The 27,949-nt window shown below is 40.2% G+C and overlaps 1 protein-coding gene across 2 annotated transcripts in view; it reads right to left on the bottom strand.

The window, feature by feature from the left end:
* ERBIN (erbb2 interacting protein) overlaps positions 1-5,455 on the bottom strand; it is a 128,568-nt gene extending 123,113 nt beyond the window's left edge. For both annotated transcript variants that reach the window (XM_060235900.1, XM_060235899.1), the window contains exon 1: positions 5,279-5,455. The gene's annotated coding sequence lies outside the window, so the exon portion shown is untranslated. The remainder of the gene's footprint in view (positions 1-5,278) is intronic.
* Positions 5,456-27,949: the final 22,494 nt, after the last annotated feature.

The following is a 27,949-nucleotide window of genomic DNA, read 5'->3' on the forward strand; positions in this document are numbered from 1 at the left end:
TGCTCTGCCCACACCCTAATCCTTGACAGTCTACTAACCCTCACCCTCGCTACTCTGCCTACCCCCACCTCATTCTCACCTACTGTGCCCAGACCCAATCTTTGGCACTCTACTAACCTCCACCCTCACCATTCTGCCTACCCATTGTTCTGCTCACCCACCCAACCTTGATCTGCTCTGCTCACACCCCATCTGACAAAATTCCAGGCCTTATCTGGGCAGCAGAAGATCAGAACCCAACAAGGAGAAATGTGTCTTGTTTCTGGGGATCCCTTCTCTCTATTAAGAGAAGTCAAAATGCAGCTTGGGAGATTGGAGACTTCTAAGAGGATGGGGAGGGCATCTGGACCTCACATACTGCTGGAAAGTTATTTCCAACAAAGAAGGCAAACAGAGGAATGGATCAGACATCTTTCTATCTGGCCCTCCTGGGGAATGAAAAGTCCTGGAGCGTTACAGGAGAATCGGGGACATGGCCAAGAGATGCCCCACTGTGACTATGGGCCAGCCCTTACCACAAATTTTGTTCCTCTTCAAGGTGCTAATAGACTCTTTCTCTTCTAGAAAAGAACAATACTCCTGTTAACATGAATATTTGTGTTTTAAAAGATGTTGGACTACAGAATTGTGGTGCTATGCAGATAAAATAAAAATCTTTCCATTCTCTGTGTTTAAAGTAGTAATGATCTCTTGTAAATTGATAAAAGCCCACTTTTTGAAGGGTCACCAAGGAAAAAGTTATAATATTAGGGGACACTAAAGAATTCAAAAGGTAGCAAATCCAATGGAATGGCATCTCTGTTGGTAGAATGTTACTGTTATGTTATTGGCATAGATTTCTCCCTTCTCCTTACTGCACTCTCACTTTGCCCTCACACTGTCTGACTCACACCAGAGTAAAATTTGAGTGGTCAGTTGGCTGCAGCAGGAACAGAAAGCCTGCAAGTCCTCTTCCACCAGCTTTACTCTGTAGATGGTGCTTTGGATCCAACCCTGTATGTTATACTACTAATACTCAGAGCAGCCTCACCCTTAACATGGCAACTGCATTCACTACACCATTGTCATAACAGTGATTCCCAGAGCAAAGAATACGTAACAATTAGGCATCTGAGAGTGGATATACAACAGCATGTACCCGTCATTCATATTTTAAATACCTAATGTGGGAAATGCCAATTTAACAACATGCATGAATACAGCAAACAATTACCACAGTTACTCAGTTGTAGATTTTAATATTGTATTCCTGAGATAAGCTATTTCATTCCTCACTAGAAAATGTTGAAAGGTAACAGAGTGTGATGGTACATGGAAGAATCTATATGTGGCCCTAGTGAAATGTTACATGTTTTATCCCATTGAGTGATAGATTTGAAGTAAAGTGCATTTAGGATATAAAGGTTTACCATTTTTTTATTGTAATTTGGCCTTCCATGGTCACTCAAGTCCCTGCCTCTAAAGGCAAGATTCTGATGTAATATCAAACCATTGCTTGGCATTATATGAATTAGCTCCATATTTGCATGCTTTCTTCACCAGACATCCCTAGCTCAGAGTCAATTAGTGTCTTCCACTTCAGAACAAACCACAGCCTGAACAAGCAAGCTCCACTTTGTACTTCCGTTCAAAACTAGGACTGTAAACATGAACACTGTACAGTGCAATCCATTCCAGTTTACAGTGAAAATGCAAACCATCCCCCTTTCAAAGGATACAGCTGGTACAGAACAGAAAGGCCTGTTAGTACCTGAGATGCCAGAAACAAATGCTAACACTCAAAGGTGAGCATGGGCATTATATTCTCAAAGTACACTTTCTTGCCAGCTCACCCACACTGAAGGCTTAAGTCAGCCATGTTGTGACACACTGTTCATTCTCACATACAGGGCCTTGGGATAAGCAGTTTTATAATTTTCATGAGCTGTTTACTGATATAACTTTTTGCTTTATTCACTGAAATTGTTGAGAATCAAATTTAAAGACATATTTAACTGAACAAAGGCAACTTGAAAATATATTTTTATTTTAAAATACTTTTATTCAACTTCCTACACTCAAGACAGCTCACAACATTTAAAACAGACAAAAATTAATAAAGCAGAAAAACACAAACAAACATTTAAAATTTCGACACCATTACTATTACATCCTGAAAATATGGATTCTTTTAAAATAAGCCTTCCAATATACTCAGGTGGTCTTGTTTTGGAAGACTGCTGCCCATTTCAGGGGCAATTACTAAGAATGCCCTGATTCTTTTGAAGATCATCCTTACCCACCTTAACAGAGGCAGTCAAAGCAGAACACTCAGTGAAGAAAAGCAAGACAAGCTGTCTTAAAGATTACCATGAAATATTCTTTAAAATGATGAGAAGTTTAACTGTTATTCCAACTCAACTACAAGTACCAAAGTGACATCTATTTAGTTCCTCAGAGAATAAAACACAAAAGTTATTACATCAAGCCTCAGCAGGAATTATCCCATCCTGGTTAGATCTACACATTCTACAAAGCACTTCTGGCATCAACTCTGATCTAAGTATTAAGTATGCCCATGCTCACCCACCAATCAAGAGAGCTGACATTAACTCTAAGAAGGGAACACCAAATTGATACTCAATATCTGATTACGACAGAGCTTGAATGCATGCAGCTCCAGAACACTGCACATAATATTAATTTGCCCATTTTTTTGGTATAATATGGGATCCATGCACAGAAGTCAGACTACATATGTAGTTCAGTCTAGCTAGAGAGGGACAATGATGAATACTCCTAATGAGGATGACTCTTCATACAACTGTAAGTATCTGCCTGCCTCATGAAAGGCTATTATGCAACTATCAAAATCATACAGGGCAATTTTGGCTTTTGAGAATGACGTCCATAAAGCAGTTTTAATAAATGAAACATTCACTAGCCAAATTACTAGATTTCTTATTGAAGCTCTGAGAGAGATCTACCACCATAAAAACAGCCACAAGATTACTGCTTTGGCTAAAATGCTTTAACTGCCTATTCAATTACACTTTATTGGCACTAAAGCACCAACTGTACAGATTTACTGTTTTTGCTCAATCTCAAAAGTTCATTGAAGACTATAAATTATTATCATTTATCTGATTGCTTCACAATCTTTAAGAAAATAGTGTATGTTGATATAGTATACTGAAGAGCTGAATTTTCATTTTGAGTCCCCCATATTCATTATTGTTTATTACTATTTCATAATTTCAAATTTTTTAAAATTAAGCAATAATCCTACAAAACTATGCACACAAACACTACTGAAAATGTTTCCATTAGGGAAACAGAACGTTTCAATGGTAGTGCCTTTATAAATACCACAGTAAGGATTAAAATTTTAAAGGAAGTTACCAAGCTTTTACAAAAATTAGACACCATTTTAGATTAGAAAAATTAAAGTACACTGAGTACCACCAAAAACCTTCAGTGTGCACAAAGTCACTTTCTCTACTACCTCCCACAACTTTAGCAAGTTAATACTTTCAGAACTCAGTCAGAACCATATGCATTTTCTAGATGAGAACATGAGAAAACATATAAATGGAAATCTGAATACAGATATACAAAAGAATGCTTGCAAATCAAACTTGTAAAATCCTCCACACACAACTGACGAAACAGAGTACATACATATACCCAACAGGGAGGTTTTGAATCAGTTAAACAAAAAAAGAGCCAACGTATTCTCATATCAAATTAATTTGGCTTGACAAGAACAATAATCCTAACAAGACATTTCTAAACTGTCGTAAAAGTTCACTCATATCACTATTACACACACATCATGTTACTCTTGCATCTTCTGAAATGTCTTTATGTATCTTAAGAAATTTTAAGTTTAGAATGATATCAGGAAACACCAAAAAGTTCAAAAGAAACAGGAACATAATAGTGCATGGTTCCATATATCAGACTATGATGCATGTTATCTCCTTGGGAATCACTGTTGGGAATGAAAAGTTGTGTTGGAAGTGATCATTCTTTGTGAAAGGCTTACTCTATTTAGACTTCACTGCTTTTCTGCCAAGCATAAGCCTTATAAGGAAGCTGAAGTCGACCACCATCTATTCTATCCAGTCCTCTGAGATGGCCAAGAGTAACCTTTTCTGGTGCCTCCGAGGACAGTGTACACAGTTTAAGAGAGTTTACACATTTCTTGATTGATGAATCCAGTTTTAATCAACTGCAACTGACCTCTGTTCACACCATTTCAAGCCGTAAAAATCAAAATATGAAAGTTTGCTTCTCCAGTGAAGACAGTTTAGTTATTAAGGCTACAAAAGTTACCATTTTGATAAATGTGTTCTGTACAGAAACATACCTGAAAGTGTAGTCTTTCTTCAGAAATAAGCCAATATTACATAAGGCAAGTAGTATTATGCTGCATTTATCAAAAAAAACCCTATCCAATCTTTGGGAAACAGATGTGGGATGAGGCTACAAAATGTTTCCTTCCTTTAAAATGTCTTTTAAAACACGGAAAAATACTGTCAAAAGATACTAAGCATAAATCAGCAAGCCAGCTCTGGATACTACTGGGAAAGAACTGGTTCACAACACAATGTAGGGATACAAGCTTGCAAATAAAGTTGAGCTTCTTTTGCCAGATAGCTTCAGCACTACTATTTAATGCATGATGTGCACAAAATGCCTTCAGTGCTCAAACACCTTCGAACTACACAAGCGGGGGAGGGTTCTTCTGGCGTTCAAGTACTTTATTCCCACTTTCTAAAATATGTATTAACCTAAGTACTCACAGAAAACCGACTAAAAGAAATACACCAGTCTCCACAGAAGAACTCTTTTCATCCATAGAAGAAAAGAGAATAGCAACTATTTAATCAAACCAAACCTTCTCAGAGGAAGGAAGAAAGTTACCGGTTCAGCAACTGTTTCTACAGACGACATGTTTTAAGATCGCGAATGCATAATTAGGCAGTTTCACTTCAATACCTTCTGCTGTGGAACAAAGAAATTTCTGTCTAAGAAGCTTTCTTTAAAAAATCGACTCTCCTAGATTCCTCCTCTCCTAGATTCTAAAAAGGCTCAACTCATAAGCAAAAGAATTATGAAACGGGAAACCAAATTCACGATCCGCAAAGGCATTGAAAAACGAAAAAAGAGAGCCAAACTACGGTCTCAAAACGAAGTACAAACTCACTCTTTCACTGCAATGTAAGTCCACCAAAGAGGTTTTAGTGAGTAATGTTACACACACACATACACGTTCTCCTCCCTCCCTCCTTACCTATCTCACACTTGGGGCGCCAGGATTTCCTCCATTTAACCCGGGTTCTCTCACCCCCGCCAACATCCAAGGAGGCTTTAAATCCAAACCAAGTTTTCTCCCGAGTCAAGAAAATCAAAAGCATGCAACAGCTTTGGGCGGGGAGAAGAGAATGCAGCAGCAGCAGCAGCAGCGCCAAGCTTCTCACGGCCCAGAAGAAGATGCGGGTGGCTGGGGGTGTGTGGGGTGCTCCTCCGCCCCCCTTTTCCTCCTCTTCCCCGTCACTTTCCTCTCCTCCGACCGGGCTAGTGAAGGCGGGTCTCGAGCGCCTCAGCTTCTCTTTCCACCGTCACGCGATGCGGCTTCAGGTGCCTCCAACGCCGCCCCGGTCCCGGCTGAAGAAGAGCCACTTCCTTCCCCTCGCCTAGGAGCAACAAGCAGCAGCGGGGCCGCAATGCTTCGCGCCTCAGCCCGGCCTCCTCCTTCGCCGCCTCCCAGAAACAGGCGCTCTGAAGTCACCTCCGCCAGGCCCCCTCGCTAGGCTGGGCCTTGGATGCTGTCGCAGCCCTGCGCCGCCCCCGTTACCACCACCAGGGGCATGAGGCGAGGCGAGGAGAGAGCCAACAGGCAGCCCCCCTACTCCGCTCCGTTGCCTTCCGCCGTTTATTCCGCCCCCCTCCTTTCCTTCCTTCGCCTCCTTCCCCCCCCCCTCCTTCTCTCCCTCTCTCACACACAGAGCGCCTCCTTTCCCCCACTTCCCCCTTCCTTCCTTCCTTCCTCTTCTCTCCCGCCTCTCTCGTTCTGGGCGCCGGCCAGTGGCTCGCTGAGGTGTCTCCACGGCGCTCCCCTGAGACAAGGGCGGCGGCAGGCAGCGGGCGAGGGAAAGAGGGCGGGCAGCCACGGTACACAAGGGCGGCAGGAGCAGTTCTTCTCCTTCCACTACTACTAGTGCTGCCGCCGCCGCCCAGGCCAAGGGGAGACACTGCAGCGCCGCCCAGACAGCCAGGCGTGACTGACTGACACTCTCTCCCTTTCTCAGTCGGCCCCAGCGCGCAGCTGCACTCGTTTCCCTTCAGACTTCAGCCTAGAGCCAGACAACAAGTCTGGAATTGGCGAAGCGAGCGGCAGCACGACTTAGCCAATCCGGAGAGAGGAACTTCTTCTAACAGCCAATGACCCTGCTCCGAAGGGCAGTCGTGAAGAGCAGGTTTGGCTGTAGGTTGAGAAGCGAGAGGAGAGAGAGAGGGTTCAAGCCATCTGGGGGAATTCTTTTTTTTTTTTTAAACTAGTTCTTTTATTTAAGTAGAGAAGGGGGTTGAAGAGAGGGCAGTTGGGAAAGGGTGTAAGGGAACTTCGAAAGAGGAAAGAAAGTAAAGAGGGGTATTGTTAATTTAAAGGGGTATCTGGGAGAGGGGGGGAGGAGCTGGAGGAAGAAAAATTAGAAGTAGGAACGACTTGGAAAAGATAAAACAACTTTGGGATAGGGTGAAGGAGAAAGAAAAGGAATGAGGAAAGAGAAAACTCCACAGCAGAAGCGACAGAAACTTACCTACATTGGCCTGATGTTCACTTGACTTCCCCACCCCTGCTCCCAAAACGTTACAGCCCCTGCTGGTGTGTGCAAACAAAACCCTAGTTTAAAACAGAATTTATTCCAGCATAAGTTTCTGTGTCAGAGTTTACTCATCATCATCAGTTGATTCACAAAATCTTACTGAATACATTTTGTTAGCCTCTAGACAGCAATTTGATTCGTGTTTTATTTTGCCGCTGCAGAATAATATGGTTACCCATGTGGAATTATAAATATACCGTAAAGGCTGCCAGAAGGTCTTCTGTTCTCACTTCCAGGGCCTTTTCTTGTTCCAAGGCAAAAACTTTATATATTTTTATCAGCCTCCAGGCCTAAGCAGTGATAAACTGGTGATTTGATAATTTAGGTGCAGAGCATCCAGCAGCAATTCCTCATAGATCCAGGAAGCATGTGTCATGGTCCTCACATTATCCTCTCAAAACTCCTTGTATGACTAGTTTATAGGTACAGTGTTGTTCCCTCTTTGTTGACAGCCGGCTTTTGAGTGCACTGAAACTGCTCATTTGATTCTAGCAGAATCAACCAGTTTTTCCTTAGGCCATTCTTTACTTGCCAGCTTCCTTCAGTGCTGAATATGTTGTGCTCATGGAGTTTTTGGTAGTGGTGCAAGTATAATATAGGGAACAATCCTAAGTAGGTCTATTCAGAAGTAAATTCCATTTATTTAATGTTGCTTAAAAAGGCAAAGGCACCAGTCATTTCCAACTCTGGGGTGACATCGTATCACAACGTTTTCACCGGAGACTTTTTACGGAATTGTTTGCCATTGCCTTTCCCAGTCATCTACACTTTGCCCCCAGCAAGCTTGGTACTCATTTTACCGACTTCAGAAGGATGGACGGCTGAGTCAACTTGAGCCAGCTACCTGAACCCAGCTTCTGCCGGGATTGAACTCAGGTCATGAGTAGAGAGCTTGGACTGCATACTGCAGCTTTACCACTTTGTGCCACGGGGCTCCTTAATGGTTGCTTACTCCCAGGAAATTAGGATTACAGTGAAAGAACGGATTCAGGTGGGTAACCATGTTGATCTGAAGCAATAGCACAAAGTTTGATTCCAGTGACACCTTTAAATCCAACTAAGTTTAATTCTGAGACAGAGAGAGAGGCATCTGTACACTGACTGTACACTGTTTCCCCTGTTGTTGTGACTGTTTTGTGAGAGTGGGGGAGTGCCAGGAGTCATAGTAGTCTAAATTCCAAAACAAACTGCCTTGTACCATGGCAAGAAACCTTACATATGGTCCTATCCTGGCTAGAACAGGACTATGACCTTAAAATGTGATTGTATCTCTTAGAACATGACCTCTGGGTGGGAATAAGATCACTTCCAAATCCTTCTGTTGTAGAAGCTGTAACAGTGTCATGCAATATTTGTGCACTCACGGAAACTGTCACAGTGGAATGGTACCAGCTCTAGGACAAAAAATGGGTAAAATTAAACTGTGGCGGGGTAGAGCAGAGGTTAACACAAATCCAATGCTTCCCTAAATTGTTGTCTTGTAGCATCGGCAGTAGGCAGTTGTGACATATTGCCCTGAACAACAGGTTTCCTAGTGCATCAATTTCAGACAGCTGGGAGGTGAAGAGTTTGTTTGTTTTCCCTCTTTCTCCTTCACCTTCCTTTTCTGGGAAGTTAGTTCACCCTGTGCATTCCATGCATTCTATAAGCTGAGTTCTTTTGAACTCATCAGTATGTATGTAGGGAATTTATTTTGCAGCTTTTTATTTTGATCATATTGTCTTCTTGTATCTATCTCTTGAACTTCATCTGTCTGAATCTGATCCTAGGATAATGGTATAGACGTGTTATTGTAGGTTTTTGTCTGGGGGAGGGGGGATTTAAAGGGTTAAGATTTTGTGAATATTTGACTGCACTTGTATATCATTTTTAAAAGTTTAATTTAAAAAAGAGAATTTAAAAAAGTTAATTCTTCCCTGGAACAGAGACCTGGAGTGATAGGCTGCTCCCTTTATTCTGATTGGCCAGCGCCAACTGAGGAGAACTATATGATTAGCTAAAGTCTATTGGCACCTTTTAGAACAACTAAGTTTTATCCAAGATATGAATTTTCATGTACATGCACACTTCCTCAAATACATTGAAATGGAAGTTAACACTTCATACACACACAGGGCTTTTTTTTTTTTAGCAGGAATGCACAGGAATTCAGTTCCGTCTGGCTTGGCATCAGGAGGTGTGGTCTAATATGCAAATAAGTTTCCACTGGGCTTTTTCTACAAAATAAGACCTGTTTATTGACAGATGCCCCCCACTTATATATATTCTCTCTGAAGTGTTAACTTCTATTTCAATGTATCTGAGGAAGTGTGTGTGCAAAAGAAAGTTCATACCTTAAATAAAACTTTGTTGGTCTTAAAGGTGCCACTGGACTCCAACTTATTCTACTGCTTCAGACCAACATGGCTGCCCACCTGGATATATATGATTAGCTGAGCACTGGGTCTTTGGGGGTATTTTTGTTTTTTTAGTCTTTCAGCCAGTTGATCTTTGGAAAGTCAGAAAGTCAGTTGCTTCTGACAGAGTCAATCAGACAGGTCACCTTTGGAGTGAAAGGAAACAACTCCTTGCCCTAACTGAGGAAGAATTCAGTATCAGAACTGAACAATAAACAATAAGTAATGTATCCACATAAATTTTTACAATCAATTTCTACCAATCTTACAATCATATTGAACATAGCCCCAACCCCTTTACAAAATGAACAGTAAATACTGACATCTGAAATAAAAACAAAACAATCTACACAGTAGATCTATATAGGTTTATTGTGTGTGATTTATTGTACAAATTACGTAACAAATATAACACAACACATTTTTATAATTTAGTATTTTATTTAAACAAGGATTTCTGGTTTTCTTCTGTTTGACTGCACACTGCTTTCCCTGTTGTTGTGACTGTTCTGAGTGGGGGAGTGCCAAGAGTCCATCATAGTAGCCTTAACATAATTTGAATCCTTATCCTTAGAATACAGAGTAAATTTCTTGGCAACTTTCACTGTCACATGGAATTTCTACAGGAACTATATACAAAATAAATGGCTAACTGTCCAGATTAACATGTTCGGTCATTAGATGCTGAGGAAGGGAATTTGGGAGGTCGCTAACCTTTCTGTTCCAATCAAATTCTACATTTCCATTAAAATGTGTTTAATACAATCCTAAGCAGAGCTCTACCCTTCTAAGCTCATTGACCTCCACTGAATTTGAAGGATAGAACTGTGCTTGGGACTGTTCTGTAGATTTATTTATTTTAAATATTTTTATCCTGTCTTGTGTCCTCAGACTCAAGGGCAAGCAAGGGCCTTTTTTATGTGGTACTCTCATGAAATTATACCACCACCAAAGAACCTAGGGGTGATGTAATTATTTTGGTGGTGGTGGTGGATGGAAGTGCCATCAAGTGGCAGCCGACTTATGAACGACCCTGTAGGGTTTTCAAAGCAAGAGACAAATAGAGGTGGTTCGCCATTGTCTGCATCTGTGTAGTAGTCCAGGAATTCCTTGGTGGTCTTCCATCTAACTACTAATCAGGGCCGACCCTGCTTAGCTTCCAATATCTGATGAGAACTGACTAGCCTGGGTCATCCAAGTCAGGGGACTTTAATGGTAAGGTTTGGTTTTATAGAAAGATATATACAATTGTAGTATCCACTGCAAAGTAAGAAACATACTTTAGTCTTTTGGAAACAGTGTTCGGTACTAATAGCTGATCTTTTAAGAAGATAAATATGTCAAGTCTACTGCTTCTGATGGAATAGAGGGAGTTAACAATTATAAAATCTATAAAGCCTTAACCCAGCAAATTGCCATATAAATGGATAGATATAAATAAACATATGGAGCAGAGGTTCATCAGTGGCTATTTGCCACAGAACTCTCTATCTGGGGCAAGTGATGCTCTGTATTCTTGGTGCTTGGAAGGAACAACAGTGTGAGGACTTCTAGTGTCCTGGCCCCACTGATGGACCTCCTGATGGCACCTGCTTTTTTTGGCCACTGTGTGACACAGAGTATTGGACTGGATGGGCCATTAGCCTGATCCAACATGGCTTCTCTTATGTTCGAATGGGAGTTGAAGGATCTCCTAAAGCTGAAATAAAGGACTTCAGATCTGTGCAAAAGCTTTGGAATTTTATTCCACATATTTTCAGCACTAAATCAAGTTCCTACTAACGACATAATTATACTGATTACAATGGGAGTTTATGATAATTAGATGGAAGTCTAGATATAAATATGTTAAATTAATATCAGTCAGCAAATTTTTCTTACTGGTTTAAGAATGCAGATCCTGCCCCCCAGGACATCTGTCAACCCTACCCAGGACATCTGTCAACCCTTCTAGCATCTTTCTCTTTTTCAGCTTCTTTCTCCTCTGGCATTCAGTGTAATGGAAAATATTTCCTCAGTCAGTCACTTAGCCTACTTCTCTTCCACTGCGTTATGGAACTGAACCACAAGGAAAGGCAGGATATAAATGTTTTAATTAATAAATATAAGTCCATGGAAAGAAGAAAAATATGTATAATTTGCACTAGTGACATAGCAGCTACAAATGGGAAGTTACAGAATATGGTTAGTATCATAAATTTAGTTTCCAATAAAAGGCATTATGAAAATGTATGGAACAGTCTGTTGTAACAGATATTTTTAAAAAAGGAAATTAAGCCTCCATAATCTAAATAAAAAGCAGAATAGTAGTGACTACCCAGTTATCTTATAGGACATAGAATGTCTTGACAGGAGAAATAAGATTAGTATTAAAATATTATAAAAATGTAAAATACTATAAATATACTATAAATATAAAATACTGTAAAATGTATAAATTAGTATTTTTTTAAAAATGTAGCTCTATAGTGGTCAAAGACCAAGCAATAGGGAAGAAAGGAAATGCAATGTGTTTGAAGTACATTGAGGAATGCAAATTGTATTGAAAGGAAAGACAACAAAGAAATAGGGAGAAGGACTGGAAAAGACTGGGGACATGTTTTAATATCCCCAATAGAGCAGTAGCGAACTTCAAAGAGAGTCCTGTGACGCAGAGTGGTAAGCTGCAGTATTTAAGTCCAAACTCTGCTCACTTGATACCGGTGGAAGCTGGATTCAGGTAGCTGGCTCAAGATTGACTCAGCCTTCCATCCTTCAAAGGTTGCTAAAATGAGTACCCAGCTTTCTGGGGATGAAGTGTAGATGACTGAGGAAGGCAATGGCAAACCACTGCATAACAAAAAGTCTGCCAGAAAACATTGTGATGTGACATCACCCCATGGGTCAGTAACAACTTGGTGCTTGCACAGGAGATTACCTTTACCATTTTTTAGTGAACTTAAAATGTGACTGAAGTGCAGGTGCTCTTGTCTTGCTCATAGGATTGCTAGCCTCCAGGTGGGGCCTGGAACTCTGTTACAACTGATCTCTAAACAATAGAGATCAGTTCCCTGGGAGAAAATGGCTGCTTTGGAGGGTGGATTCTATGGCATTGTACAGTGCTGAGGTCCCTCCCCTCACCAGATTTTGCCCCCAAATCTCCAGGTATTTCTCAACCCAGAGCTATCCCCTGCAAGCCTTGTCAACTGCAGAAATGGCTGCACTCACACACACCATAGCTGTTTTGGCACTTGAAAGGTGTGGGGGATGGAAAGAAGAACTCTGAGCATTTTTAAATTACTTCAAATGGCAGGTGCATCCTCAAGAGGGCCACAAGGATGCCATCATGTCTAGTTTCACTCTGATCCTACAATTTTTAGAGAGCCATTGCAAAGAAGCCAATGTCTGCTGTTGTATACTAGCACTGGAAAAACGAACTTCCTTGTGTCCATGCTGAGATGTAATGATCTGTGCAGAAAAATATAGCCAGGATTGTGGCAGCATATTACAGACATACTAAAGCAAATAGTTCTTGCTTTGTATGTGTAAAATACTTAATTAAATACATTCTGGGCTTTGCACCACAACTATATTGAAATGTTTAATTCCACCCATAACTTGATTAAAGAATTCAAGGGACACTTAAGGGAATTCTGCAAAAGATTTCATTTTTACTAAGCTGCTGATATAATAATATGAATAGTGAATTTGTTACATCCTGTGTTCATATTTATGAAGGTGCCCTTCCATATTCCAATTAATTTTGCCAATACACAGAAGAAAAATGTACACCAGGGAAATCTTCAAAGGATCAAGGATTCAGGAATTTATGCCCCAAACTAGTGTTCTATTTTAGTAACTCATTCATGTTTTTGTGAAACGCATTTTGTGAAACTGTTGAGGGATCTGTGATTTGTAACTTCACAAGCTCTTTTAATTTTCAATCACAGCTTATTAATTGACAGTTTATTAATTGTACTAGCACTTTTTTCTTTGAATGATTGTAACAAAAATATATTTATTCCATGCAAGTGTCCAGGGTAATCAACATAGTCTGACATTTTTCAGAGCTACTAAACCAACTGCACTGGCAGTGAAGGTGCCGATTTCCACATGCTGTTTGCCTTATGTTCCTTAATCTGGTTCTGGAGGGACCACTTCAAAGGATTAAGGTAGTTTAATTTTCATGCCTCTTTAATCTTTGACTTCTCTGCCAGAACTGTTGTGCTAACAGTAGGGATGGTGAACTAAACTGAGCATATTCCCATATATATTGGCCAGTGATCAGCTATCAGTTTGGATACAGTCCACCCAAAGTTAAGCACTTGTTAAATGCCACTGATATCACAAAACATGCTTCCCTCCCTCTCTCCCAAAAAAATACTTTGGTAGGATAATTTCCATAGTTGAAATAGCTGATCTGAATTGTAGGGCATTTTAGCAAAAATAGCAATCTTTTCAACAGAATCTGTGCATAACTGATTTTTAAAAGGATTTACAAAGTTTGATTTTGTAATTAGTAACTTTATATTCTCTCCCCTCATTGGTGGATCTGTATAATAGGGGATGTAAAAGGAAGATACAAATGATCTTAAGGGACCCTTCACATCCGGGCCACTTGCTATTTGAGATCTTACCGTCAGGTAGGCGATATAGAGTGTTGAAGGCTAAGACAAATAGATTCAAGGGCAGCTTCTATCCAAGTTCCATGGTTAGGCTAAATGCAGGGTTATGAATGGTTATTTGTTTTTAGATGCATTTAAATGGTCTATGTATATGTCCTTTTGGGGGGGGGTGTTGATGTGTTGGTATGTTTGTGGAAGAGCACCTCATTTTGTTGCTCTCATTTTCTTTTTTGAGAACAATGACAATAAATTTATCTATCTATCTATCTATCTATCTATCTATCTATCTATCTATCTATCTATCTATCTATCTATCTATCTTTATTTATTTCACTTATACTCTGCCTTTCTCTTAACATTATTTGTATTACTTTGCCTTGAATCCAAATTCCACTCCCCTTACATGAATACTAAGCACTTCAACAGGTACCTGTGGAGGGGTGCTTTTCTGTCCAGTGTGGAAGCATGCTGGACCCATAACCTGTTAGATTCACTGGTACAGCAAAACCAGCAACCTGTATCAGTTTAGCAGAGTGCACAATTGGCTACATGAAGCAAAGCTTCTTTGTTCTGCATGTGCTAGCAAAGTTACAGAGTTACACAGAACCACTTGTCAGTTTCAAACTAATAAAGAGTTCTTTATTTAGTTAGCTCCATTCTAGATAGGATAGATGAGATAGGAATTAGAAAATATGCTGATTACCTGAATGGATGCAGATGGAGATTGCTTCCATGGTACCAAAGATGGAGAATAAACACGTTCCTTCTTTGTGTGTGTGGGAGAGAGAAGTGTGAATGGAATGAAGGAAGCAATTCCCTGAGAGTATCAGTCTATGCATCAAAGAGTAAAAAGGAAGGAAACCCACAGTTTATCTCTCTCTCTCTCTCTGGAGGCTGAGGCTAAAAGACAGCATCTGGTCCTTCTCTTCCAACAAGTGGCATCTTATGAAATGCTATGCATAAGGACCCCGAGTCTTTGGGAGGCAGTTGTGAAGGCTGGGGAACCGCTGCCCAAGGAGGGACCTGAAAAGTTGTTTTTCATACATAGAAGTAACCGTACATAAATCTAGATCCATGTCTTCAAATTTTCAAGCCACTAAAGTTTTGCAAGTGTGCTTGAAGTCATGCTGACTTCAATCGGTGGAAGCTGAGACTGGAAGGTTCCCTTCTATTGCAGAAGTAATTTTGGCAATAGGTCACTGATATCATAAGCGGTCATAAGGAAAGTATTACAGATTGTCGAACATCAAATGGAAGAGTTTGTTTAGTAACCCCACATTATCTCACACTTCCCCTAAGTATTGTTTGTCAAGACTCCTCTTCTCAGGTTCTACTTATATGTTAATTTCTTTAAACATAATAAATAGGTAAAAAAGCATATGATTAGTCTTTTTTAATTGAATAGACCTAGGAGTAGTCCACATGAGGCTCCAGCAGAGCTGAGGTACAGTGGGAGAAGACAGGCTCCCAGATATGAACGGGGGAGGGGTGCATTTGTGCCTGGGTGGAAGGCGGGGAAGCAAGGATGATATTGGGTAATTCTGGACAGCCACCACTAGCTGTCATTCAGCCAGCTCTCTCAAGCAGCTTCCTGGAGCCTGCTGCAGAGGTCAGCCCATCATGGAACAGGTGGGGCATGCTGCAGGCTTGTCTCTGGCACACAGCTTAGAAAGGAGCAGACTGAAGATGTGCTTGGCATTCAGCAACTCTCTCCTGGGTTTTTACCTTCCCCATAGCAAAGGCTATATCTTCTGTGTATGCTGATTTGCACTGTCACAACTGGCTGCTGGTGTTTAGGCATTAGCTGGGGAACATAGTGTAGGTTTTGCAGGCCAGGGTCCCTGGATGACCAAAGGAGGGTCCCCTTCAAGGGCTCTGGGGGGCAGGGCACAGGACAGGATGGTGATGGCTAGGAAGAATGGTTTCCACCAGTTCCTGCCCTAACACCAGCACTCTGCCCCTGGTTACCCCATAAGCCCCAGCCTATGCTGCCTCAAGACCAGAGGAACCTGTAATCAGTAAAGTTGTGGCCTGATTCCTCCCAGCACGGTGTGTCTGTGTCATTCTTTTGTCCCCCACTCCAGCCATGGGCTGATCCCCACTCCAGGCACAATGAGACTGCAGTCATACACTTTACCCACTGGCCATACCTGCTTCGCTTCTGTATCCACTAGACACCCATATTTTGGACTTTACAGTACACATCCATCCAGTACGAATTCTCATCTTAAAAATTAGTTCTAAGCTACATTATGCTCTACTAAGAACTTTTATTTATATATAGTTTTGTTTCTGCCTTCCAGAAATTATGTTTCCAATGTGTTTTCCTTACAACAAATATAAAACTGATAAAGTTCTGTGCGTTAATAATGATTACCAATGGCAATAAATTCAGAATATACCAGAAAGAAGCAAAAAGCTGCTTCTGTATCCTCCCATTGAAGCGTTTGGCCATCTTTGAGAACCAACATAATGTAGTGGTTAAGAGCAACAGGACTCTAATCTGGAGAGCCAGTTTTGATTCCCCACTCCTCATTAAGCCAGCTGGGTTACCTTGGCCCAGTTACAGTTCTCTCAGAACTCTGTAGCCTTACCTACCTCACAAGATGATTGTTATGGGGAGAGGAAAGGGAGGGTATTGTAAGCTGCTTTGGGACTACTTAGGGGAGAGAAAAGTGGGGCATAAAAACTACGGTAGCTCTTTTACTTACACTAATACAAGCCAGTCAGTACCTTCATCAGCAATGCAACATTATCTTCCCTTTTTTCAGATAAATACACTTAGGCTGCAAAGGACCTTAGAGAAACAATCAAATTACGAAACTAGTTGTATATGTGATACTAGCTCATAGTTATGCATAGATAAGCAAATTCAATTTCAAAAGTGACTACTCTGCATAATAAAACTTGCTTCCTGGCTGATCTAAATTGTAACGACCTATCTAGATAGTAGCCTGGACTTGAAAGAGAATAGTCAATGTTGCTCGACAAACCACAAGGGAGGATTTAAAATGAGAGATATTTGGGCTACAGTAAAGCACAAACCAGATTGTGAAAAAGAATGCAACAGGAGCCAAAAATAGTATTCAGCAAGGAGAAAGTGTCCTCTTAGCCAAAGGAAAAAATCTGTCTGTATGCAAGGAGAAAAAAATAGAGGGCTTCTATAAAACAGGTTGTTCTTTTTATCAAGCGGCCATGATATGCAATACACACTATTAACATTTCACCCCAATGGGGACTCAAATCAGTTTATATAATTCTCTTCTTCATTTTAGCCTCACAACAACCTTATGAAATTAGGCTGAGACTAGTCCAAGATCACCCAACAAATCCTAATCCAGGGGTGGCCAAACTGTGGCTCGGGAGCCACATATGCCTCTATATCGTGTGGCTCTCAAAAGCCCCCCCCCCCACATCTGCTGGCGTGGAGTAGGCATCTGTCTCTTTAAATAACTTCTTCAAGCCAGCTGGCAGCTTAGAGAATGCATTTAAAGTTGTTTTCTTTCCCCCTCCTCCTCCTTCCTCTCTCCCCTCTATTTCCTTCCTTCCTTGTATTGCAGCTCTCAAACATCTGGCGTTCTTGTCTTGAGACTCTCAAATATTTGATGTTTATTCTATATGGCTCTTATATTAAGCAAGTTTGGCCACCCCTATCCTAGTCTGACAATTTAACCACAACACCGTGCTGGCTCTCAATGAGAGTTCAGTATTGCTTTCTATAGGACTTTATCCAGAGTCTTAGCAATTGTATTGTACTGAATACTTTGCCACAGGTGAAGAACAAAAATGTTCTTTAATGTTATTAAAGTTAGAATAATAAAGTAATAATTTTTTAATTATGAGTTTAATTAATCTTTGAAGTCAGTTCACAACATCTTAACCTCTTCTCAGTACCTAGAAGAAGTATTTATTACATTTTATTCTACTTGACCTCCAAGGAACTTAGGGTAGCATATGCTGCACTTCTCCATATTATCCTCACAATTACCTTTTAGTATTATTCATTTATTATTTATTTAATTCATTTATACCCCACCTTTGTCCTCAATAGAGACCCAAAGTGACTTGCATCAATTTACTTCCCTCTATTTTATCCTCGTGTCAACCCTATGAGGTAGGTGAGGCTGAGAGAGTATGACTGGCCCAAGATCACCCAGTAAGCTTCCAAGGCAGGAGTGGGGCTTCAGATTAGGGGCTTTCATATACTAATCCAAACACTTTTAATTACTATAGCACACTGGCTCTGGTAGGTTAGGATGAGAGAATCCCCTGTCTAAGGTCACCAGAGATCTACAAGACAGCACAGTGATTTGGGCCTGGGTTTCCCAGATCCTAGTGTGACCCCTTGAACACAATACTACACAATGCTATACAGAACATAACAGTGCAATGAACATAATATTACACTGGTTGTGTTTAAGATCATTTAAAGTAATTAATTAATTAATTGTTTAAATTTATAGTCAGTATTCTGTCTTCTTACACCTCTAGATAAAACACATCATGTACCATCTGTACTCTGTCAGAAAGAAGAAAGTCTGTACTAATATAAAAGAACAAAAGTAAAGAATGTGAGTATTTCAATAATATCCAAAGATAATTGCTGATAATAAAACTGGGTTGGGTTGCACATGGTCTGGGGGTGGGTTTGCATGTTACCCTGTCTCCTGGACTGCCTCCCAGCAAAGGACATCATATTGATGTGCTGTCTTCAGATACTGTTGTCCAATGCCTGTTGGTACACAGTCAATAAACTATCCAAATTTTATTCCTAAACGAATGAGCCAACCTCTTTTGCATCACCAAGACATGGAAGGTCAAGGCAGTGAATATGAGCCTGTCCTAGCTGTGAAAGCCTTATCCTGGGCTGTCAGTGCAGTATCAACATAGACTTGATCAACAAAAGAAAGCTGTGGGAAGTTTTGGTCCAAAATGGGAATTCTGATTGGGGGTTGCACTGTTTCTGGCAAGGTTAACTTGATAGGCAAGATTGTGGAAGGAAGGGAGAGCCTTTTGGGTTCAATAATTAGAAATATCTTTAGAAGTTAAATTATTGATTCTCTTCCTCCTCCCATATCAAAACTACTGTTTATTAGTGGAAAGGTATGGATATAATGGGTAGAGAATCTGGCTCATTGATCCCCCAGCCTTGATAGGATGTGTGGGAAAATGTAGTTCAGGTCTAGTTTTAAATAATGAAACAAAGCAATTAACTCAGATACAGCACCCATTACATGAGTTAAATTATTTAATCCTCTGAAATGCTATGTACGTCCAGTGAAGAAATAATATAATTTATGATAGTTTCCTTTTTACTTAGCCAAAACCAAATATGAGATCAACTGTACAATACAACTGGTGTGTCTATTTCTGACAGTTATCCAAAGCACTACTCCAGAGGCTTCATTCCTAAGCATACTTATTAATGAGAAAGGATTTACTTGTGATAGGATTATACTGGACAAGGTTGTCTCAGAGGTATTCTTATTTGGTTTGTAAGCCTTGATTCTTCCATGAAGAGAGAGAGGCCAACATTTTGCACAGTTCTTGCAGACGAAGGGACAGAATTCTCCAACACTTCTGTATTGCAGATGCTAGGGAGGAATTCCACTGTCACAAAGATTTGCTGTTGAGTAACTTCTTGTTTCGCATAACTTTAGCTAAATGGGTTAACATTCTATCCCACTGGGAACAATTAGAGAAAAGAACAAACTGACCATGAAATAAGGGAAGATAAATGTTTGCTTTCTAAAAGAAGAAGGAATGAGGCTGCCAATTGTGACCTAGAAGCTCTTCCTTCAAAATCAGATACATAGGGGAGGTGGGGGAGAATCAATGTTCACTCAGGGATTAAAGACATCCTCAGTTGTACATTCTAGTTCCACATTCCAGGAAAAAGCTTTGACACTCAAAGTAGTTTCCTCCTGTGACAGTCATGCATTCATCCCTCTGCGTCTAATCGAGCAAATAAATGTTGTTCAGACCCCAATTCCAACCTCACAAGCAATCAACAATTATTTGTTATGGAATCTGTTTTTAGTAGATTTTTATGCATGCTGAATATTAACACATGTTATCACCATAAGATTCCTATGAATTTAAATTATTAATGCTCTTGAGAAGGTAGTTCTTCCACATGTTTCTATGTTTACAGGTTCTAGAGTTTTAACATGTAAAAGTAAATTCAGTCATATTCTGGCTCAAAGTAACAAGCCTCTACATTTTAACTGATACATTTTCAGTGCTATCCTTGGCAGTCCTACTCAGAATCCTGCTCAGGCCTACTCAGTGGGAAATGTTCTAAGGACAGCACTGTTAAACTTGGTTTTCTTTTATCAGTGTAAACACCATAAAACTGGATTTCAACACAATTTTGTTATTTTTTGTGTGTGCGAAGTATTGAAAAAATATAAATAAAGCCTGCACTTGTTTAACATTCTCTGCTTTTCTTATTAATTACAACATAAATATTAATTCATGCTCTGTGCCATGTGTTGTGGACATTGGAGGAATCAGGAACTCCCTCCTGATTTAGATTTCAAACAGCGTTCTGATCCTAATAATAAAAAGCTTCCTAAGCAATATGAGTCAGCAGCTGTTATTAAGTGGATCAAACAGCAAATCTGATCTTATACTGACAGCTGGGACATAACTATGTTTTGTAATATGATTGAGTGATAAATATAACCAAATTAGCACATGTTTACTATGGAGGCACCATTATAATGCATAATGAATAGGTGATTATTTAGTATTGGATAACCCAGGCTAGCCCGTTCTCATCAGATCTTGGAAGCTAAGCAGGGCTGTCCCTGGCCGGTATTTGGATGGGAAACCTCCAGGAATGCCAGGGTTGTGATGCAGAAGATGGCAATGACAAACCACCTCTGAATGTTTCCTTAGAAACCCAATAGATTTGCTATAAGTCATCTGTGACTTGATGGGACTTCCCACCACCTCCCAGGCAAAAGTAGAAGATTTTTTAAAAGAATCAGAAGTCTAAATGCAGCATTCCTGTGACTGGCACACATAGACCAACAGAGCTATTATCATAACAGTGTAAATAAATAGAACAAGAAAAATTAAGAACAAGAGATCTGTTCCACAAGAGCGAAGAAAACAAGGGGAGATTTTAAGCATGATTAGGTATGCTGAAAGATCAACAAATAAATACATTAATTGAACAGGACTAAATAAACAGTGGAAAGAATACACTGAAGAACTATGAAGAAAATATGAAAGGACAACAGATTCCTTCTAAGAAACTTTTGACAAGCGGCCCGCTGCAATTTTAGAAAGTGAAGTGAAGGTGCACTCAAAGCAATTGGAAGATAGAAATCACCACGAATAGATAGGATATCAATAGAGCTATTACAAGCCACAGAAACTGAGTCTGTCAAAATCTTAACAAGAATATGCCAACAAATACAGAAAACAAAATGATGGCCTACAGGCTGATAATGCTCAGTCTACATTCCAATTTTTTTTTTTTTAAAAAGGAAATATCAAAGACTGCAATGATCAGACCATTGTTCACTAAGGCTTCCACCTTAGATCCATACCAGTCCGGCTTCTGCCCAGGCCACGGGATGGAAACAGTGTTGGTCGCCCTCATGGATGACCTCCGGCGACATCTGGATCGAGGCGGCTCGGCAATATTGCTGTTGTTAGACCTATCGGCTGCGTTCAATATGGTCGACCATCAGCTGCTGACCCGCCGCCTCGCCGAAGCAGGAATTCGGGGGCTAGCCTTACAGTGGCTTTCTTCCTTCCTTGAGGGTTGGGGACAAAGGGTGGCGATTGGAGGAGAACTGTCCCAGAGACACCTACTTAATTGTGGGGTGCCTCAGGGGGCAGTTCTCTCCCCAATGATGTTTAACATCTACATGCGCCCCCTTGCCCACATTGCCCGGAGGCATGGGCTGGGTTGCCATCAGTACGCTGATGACACCCAGCTCTATCTATTGATGGGCGGCCGGACTGATGATGTCCCTATAAACCTGGACTGGGCGCTGCAAGCCGTGGCAGGTTGGCTTAAGCTTACAAAAATGGCACCACTCAATTACTAAATTTATCTGGACAAACAAACCTTCAAGGTGAACTTTGAAACAATACATTGACAGACTAAAAAGGTGAACTTAATATTCCAGACCTAACCATTTATTATGAATCCTCCAAACTAGCAAACTTAGTGAGGGCATGAGATAAAACTGGATCCAAATCAAAAGCTTCTACACTTTTTCACTCTCTTTAGAGGAGGCTTATTGGATGTAACCTAAATATAGACCTCCTGAAATTAAAAATAATTATATGATAGACTCTATATAAGATATAGGATACATGGGGAAAGGTTTTAATGCCTAACATTTCACAACTGGCTCCCTTTCTAAATAAGGAATGGTCTGCCCCCCCCCCCCCCGCCCACCCCCAGAAGGAATATTCCGCTTTATAAAACTGGAGGCTGGAGTAAATAGAATAATAGATCTCTATGTCAAAGGAAAAGTACTTGAAAAAGCCCAATTGGACCAAAAAAGGGCAGACAATCCTGTGGTATAGATATTTACAATCCTTCATATTTCGAGAACATATTACAAATTAGTACTAATCACTCACAGATTTTGAGATGCCTCTGAAAAAACAGTGATAATTTGACCTCAGGGTTTGTTTCCAATATTTATAGAATACTTATATCCTTTGGAGAAGGCAATGGCAAACCACCCTGTAAAAAAGATTGCCGTGAAAACATCGTGATGCGATGTCACCGCAGAGTCGAAAATGATTGGTGCTTGCACAGGGGACCTTTCCTTTTCCTATATCCTTTGAAAATACTTCTGAATAGTCAATGACAATAGAATTCAGACTGTCAGGATAGGTTTAACAACAAGGATTGAATTAGAATATGGAATTTTCGAAGCTTTGCTTTCCAAGCAAATATTCTCAATATAAAGTTCCAGTTCTTTAAGATGGCATCTCAGTGGTACATAACTCCTGCAAAGTTAAATAGAATAAAAACAGTAAAGAATGCTGGACAAAATGTGGACAAACAGGAGACGTCTTGCACTGTTGGTGGAGGTGTGAGCTCATAAATACTTTCTGGAACCAGGTGCTAAAAGACATATATGTGAGCACAGGACAAAATTTGTCATTATTATCTGAAACGGTCTTACTAGGATTTTGGGATTCTCAAGGGTTTAACAAGCAGGTGATTGAAATGATATTGAATCTTCTGGTAGTGGCAAAAATCTTAATTGGAGACATACTCAAGTTCCTTCTATAAAATCTTTGAAATAAAAGTTATGGGAACGTTTTGTATTGGGTAAAACAATCTGCTTCTACTACCCCCCTTCCCGGGTCCACAAGATGTGACAATTTCACATTCTGAAGAAATCTGGTATCCTGTAGTGCAATATTTAATTGGAAATGATATTCTACATAGTAGCATATTATAGAGATGTGATTATTTTTAATGTATAATTTAATATGACTTGTATTCTTGGTCTTATATTAAAATAAATGTTCTCTGGTCTATAATTGGCTGTATGACATGGTACTCTGACTGAACTATTTACACTGGTATTTTACATATGCCTTTGATTATTTTTATTGTACATTGCTACTGATAATGGCTGTATTGTTAACTGAACAAATTATTTGTTAAAATTATTTTTTTAAGACAAAATAAATTACAACTGAAGAATATCACAACTTCAAGGATGACAATGTAGAATTTGTAATTGTTAAAATATTTTCTACTCCTTGTCTGAATCATAAATAAAAGGGAGCTTTCCACCAAGAAATTGGAAGGAGATTTATACTGGGAAGGTCAGCCATTAAGAAACCAGAAAAGATCCTCTAATTCATAGGCTCACCATAAGTCGGAAGTGGCTTGACAGCAGTTAACACACACGCCCAGGCTAGCCCGGCGTCATCAAGTATCAGAAGCTGAGCTGTAAGCCAAAATGCCCTCAAAACGAGGTTGGGGAATTGACAGGTGGGCAACTTTGGTTCAAAAGGTTCTTGAGTCTATGTATACAGGATACACGTCCAGAAATTATTGCTTGAATTTGCCAAGAACACTAATTAAGTAAAACAATTAAAAATATATTGTATAAAAATATAGAACACACATACAAGGTAATGAACTCATAAAACACACATACAGTCCTAAGAAAAATAGAGAGAAATACAGAGACAACACAAGGATGGACAAACAGGGTGATAATTACCGATCGTAGTCTTCAAGGAAGGCTCCAATGGTGACGAACGAGGACTAGGGGGAGGGGACCCTCAACTGATCAGGAATCGGGGATGTATCTAGACAGTGGAACTGGGGTACTGCTAGATGCACACCTGTGTGGAGCTGGGTCACAGGTTATAAGGACTACCTTGAGCCCTTAGGGGATGGGAGGTACAGGGGTGGATGACAGTGGGCAGCTGGTACATGACCTCAGAAAAAGGGGAGGCTCTGCAATGACCATAAGAGCTGGACTTACGCAGTAGCCAATAGCCAGTTAATTGGCGGTCCCTGATTGGACGCTCATAGCTAGCCAATGAGCAGACTTGGCCTTAGTTACCTGATTGGACTTCCAGGTAAAAATGGGCCAAGGGGGAGGCTCCAGGATGACCATTAAGGGAAAGAATGGGAAAATTATTAAGGTGGGGGGCACATAAGTCTATCAAACTTATCTAAAAAGGTGACAATAGATGGCCAAATTGCTACCTAGGTAACACCCGGTCTATTCAAAGAAACTTGACTCTGGGTGAAGATGTTCTTCCTCCTCTTCAATCTTCTATTGGCACCAGTCTTTGTCTTGAGTTCCGTTGGACAAAGGCTTAGGCAGTCTGACAGGATCCACGTCTACGATAAGCTTGATGGCTTTATGCATAGGTGACATCTGTTGAGTACGTGAGCCTCCCGCTTTGCTGTTATGGAGTCTGGCACTGCAGGAAGATAGCTGCTGGTGGTGTTAGCCTCCCAAGATGGATTCTATGGTCGAGGCTGGAAACCGCTTGCCTGGACAGTTCCTGGCGGTGCACCTTCTTCCGCTACAACGGTCGAGATGGGGATCGCATGGAGCGATTGAAAACCATCTGTTCTCCTGGTTAGCACTCCTCAGAGTGCTGCTGCAACATTGTGGCTGTTAGTACTCATAAGTCCCTTCCAGTTTGGTAGACAAAATCCATGTCCTCCTGGCAGATGTGTGTGAGTTGAGTCTCCAGGGACCCTGGCAACCAAGCGGGTGACTACGATGTTCTGGAATTAGGGGTATTTTTCTCACAGAGCAGGGTCGGCCCTGGTTAGTACTTGGGTGAGAGACCAACAAATAAATTGTTGCTACAAAGGAGAGGTTGCTACACAGAGGCAGGCAGTGGCAAACCCCCTCTATTTGTCTTTTGCCTTGAAACCCTATGGGGCCATCGTAAGTCAATTGCTACTTGATGGCACTTTCTACCTCCAGTGAGTAGAAAAGATCCTGGGGAAGAGGACTTTGCATCGTCCTCCTGCCACTATAGTTCAATTAGGCCTCCTGAAATGCTGCTTCTTGGGGGTCAGAGGAACCCCCTGAACAGCAATGGGGTAGAGTGCAGTGAGTCTGGGAATCAATAAAACTCATCCTCTCTATCACAAACAGAAATGCTGTTCCATCTTAAGCTGCATTTATATCCCACTTTGCCACAGAACAGCTTACATGAACTGCTAGATACTAACCAAGTCTGAAGTTGCTTTACCGCTACAGCATCAACAGCTCCCTGCCCATTTGCGTCACAAGCAGAGTTTCTATTATTGCTGAGTCACAAATATTTGGGCATGCTACAGCCACTGTTGCAATATAATAAACACCATTATTTATTCTCTTATGCTTTTACAAGCCAAGGTGTAACTATTTTTCTTTAAAACATTGTGGACCAATCTCTTGGAATGATGTTTGCCTGTACAACATCCAGAGCAAGGTTATATTCTAGCTATCATATTAAGTGAAAGCCCCCCCCCCCCAAAAAAAAAAAAAACAGTAGTTAAAGCAGCAATCTGAAGAACATTTTTCTGGGAGTGACTTTTCCAAGGAGTTTTTTTAAAAAGTGACTCCTACATACAGTAAGAGAGAACCATTATTATTTTACATCTGTTGGTGATTCAAACACTGGTTAAACATCTTACATAATGGCAGAAAGTGTACAGACAAGCACACCCACCATCAGTAGTAGCTCTAATAATTACTGACAATATATGATGAATGGAAACCTGCTTTCCACAGACTGAGGGAAAATGTAATTTTTTTACTCATGTGAAACTGCATTTGCAGTTATGATCAATGCTAAAAATTCATGATATAATTCCAAGTACCCTTTCTGCCATAACATATGCAGCCTCATCTCTTGGGAAGTGCAGGGGAATTATTTGGGTTATCTCCCATTTCTAAATACATTTACCAGGCATCTTTTTTGGTTCAATGGAATGTACAAGGAAATGCACATAGGGTGGGTCAAGTTACTGTGATGGGATATAGCTAACTACTTTGTCCAGGAATTCTTACTCAAGTTGTTAAATGTGCTGTCAAGTTGTAATGGATTTATGGCGGCCCCAGTAAAGGGCTATCAAGGCAAGTGAGAAGCAGAGGTGGTTTGCCATTGCTTTCCTCCACAGTCTTCCTTGATGGTCTCCCGTCTAAACACACCAACCCTGTTTTCCAAGAACTGAAAAGATAGTGCTATACCATGCTGCCTTCTTTCCCATAATTTGAGGCTATTTATCAATCCCTTAATGTACTTTGATCAGGATAGTTAGTAGTAAAAGGTGAATTTCTTTCTTTTCAATATGTGTTCATGGATAACAGGGGAAATCTAACCTGCGTTAGTAGCCATGAGTACTAAACCAGGAAATGCCAGTTTTTCAGGATTACATAACAATCCAGTGAACATTCACATCACATTACATTTGTTTGTCCCAAAGAGAAAGCACTGGGTAAAAACTCAGCAGCTGAATCTCCCCCTGCCCCCCCCCCCTGCCCACCCCCCGCATACAGGTGCAGTGATAGAAAGCATTTCACCTGCTTCATTTCTTATTGCTATGCAGCTGTGACAAACGGAGGAGCTCTGGGGAAAAAATTATAAGCTTAGTCCTTGTGTATGTGCCATATCACACTCTTCTGGCTTCCAGGCACATATTTAGCCTTTGGCACCTAAACCAGTTCTCTGGAATGTACTAAGGAATGCATATACTTGATATACATACCTCTGAGCTAAAGTGAATTGAAAAGGCGGAGCTGAAATGGAATTCATGGTTATCTTAATCTAAAGATAACTCAATTTTCACCAGGGCTAAAATATCTTCAAATTATTTATTTTGAAGAAAATTATTTATTCATTTTGTCACATTCATCCTTGAGAAAGATCTCTTTGAAGTTTCGGTCTTATGAGAACACTAGTCCTGAGGGATGTTACGCACATCTGAGTCTTGAACTTTGTAGGCGTGTTAGTGGCGAGTGTGAAACAGAATACTCCTCTCCTTATTCAGTGAATGATTAATTATGTAAGGATGTTCAAAAGCTAAGGATGTGTCTTTCACTGAGAAACTTCAACAACAACTGAACCAATTAAGGACCTGTTAGAAGTCAGGGAGATCCAGGTTAACATCATGGTTATACAGCTAAAATGGGGGTGAAATTTATACAGAGCACAGTGGCTGATTCTACAGAGTTTGCTGTCCGACAAACTAGAACCATATTTTATTATAACTGTGTGCTTTTATGCTTTTGTTATGTGAATTTATAGTACATTTTTAAAAAAATTTATAACTTTTTATTAAAACCAAAAATAACATTCACATTACAAACTCTTACATAAATAAAATACATTACAAATTTGTCATTTTCAGAGGTATTCCAACAATTACTTACATCCAATTAGATTATTAAAGTAACAATAAAATTCAACATTTCAGGAGGTAATTTTTCACTTTCAGAGGCACTAGAGTTAATATATTCTAAATATGGAAACCATTTTTCTACTAAATTATTTTTTAACATTTGTGATTCCAAAAGTAATAAATATCTTGTATTATTATATCTCTAATTTTCAT

Source organism: Heteronotia binoei, chromosome 4 (assembly GCF_032191835.1).
Source record: "Heteronotia binoei isolate CCM8104 ecotype False Entrance Well chromosome 4, APGP_CSIRO_Hbin_v1, whole genome shotgun sequence".
NCBI lineage: Eukaryota > Metazoa > Chordata > Lepidosauria > Squamata > Gekkonidae > Heteronotia > Heteronotia binoei.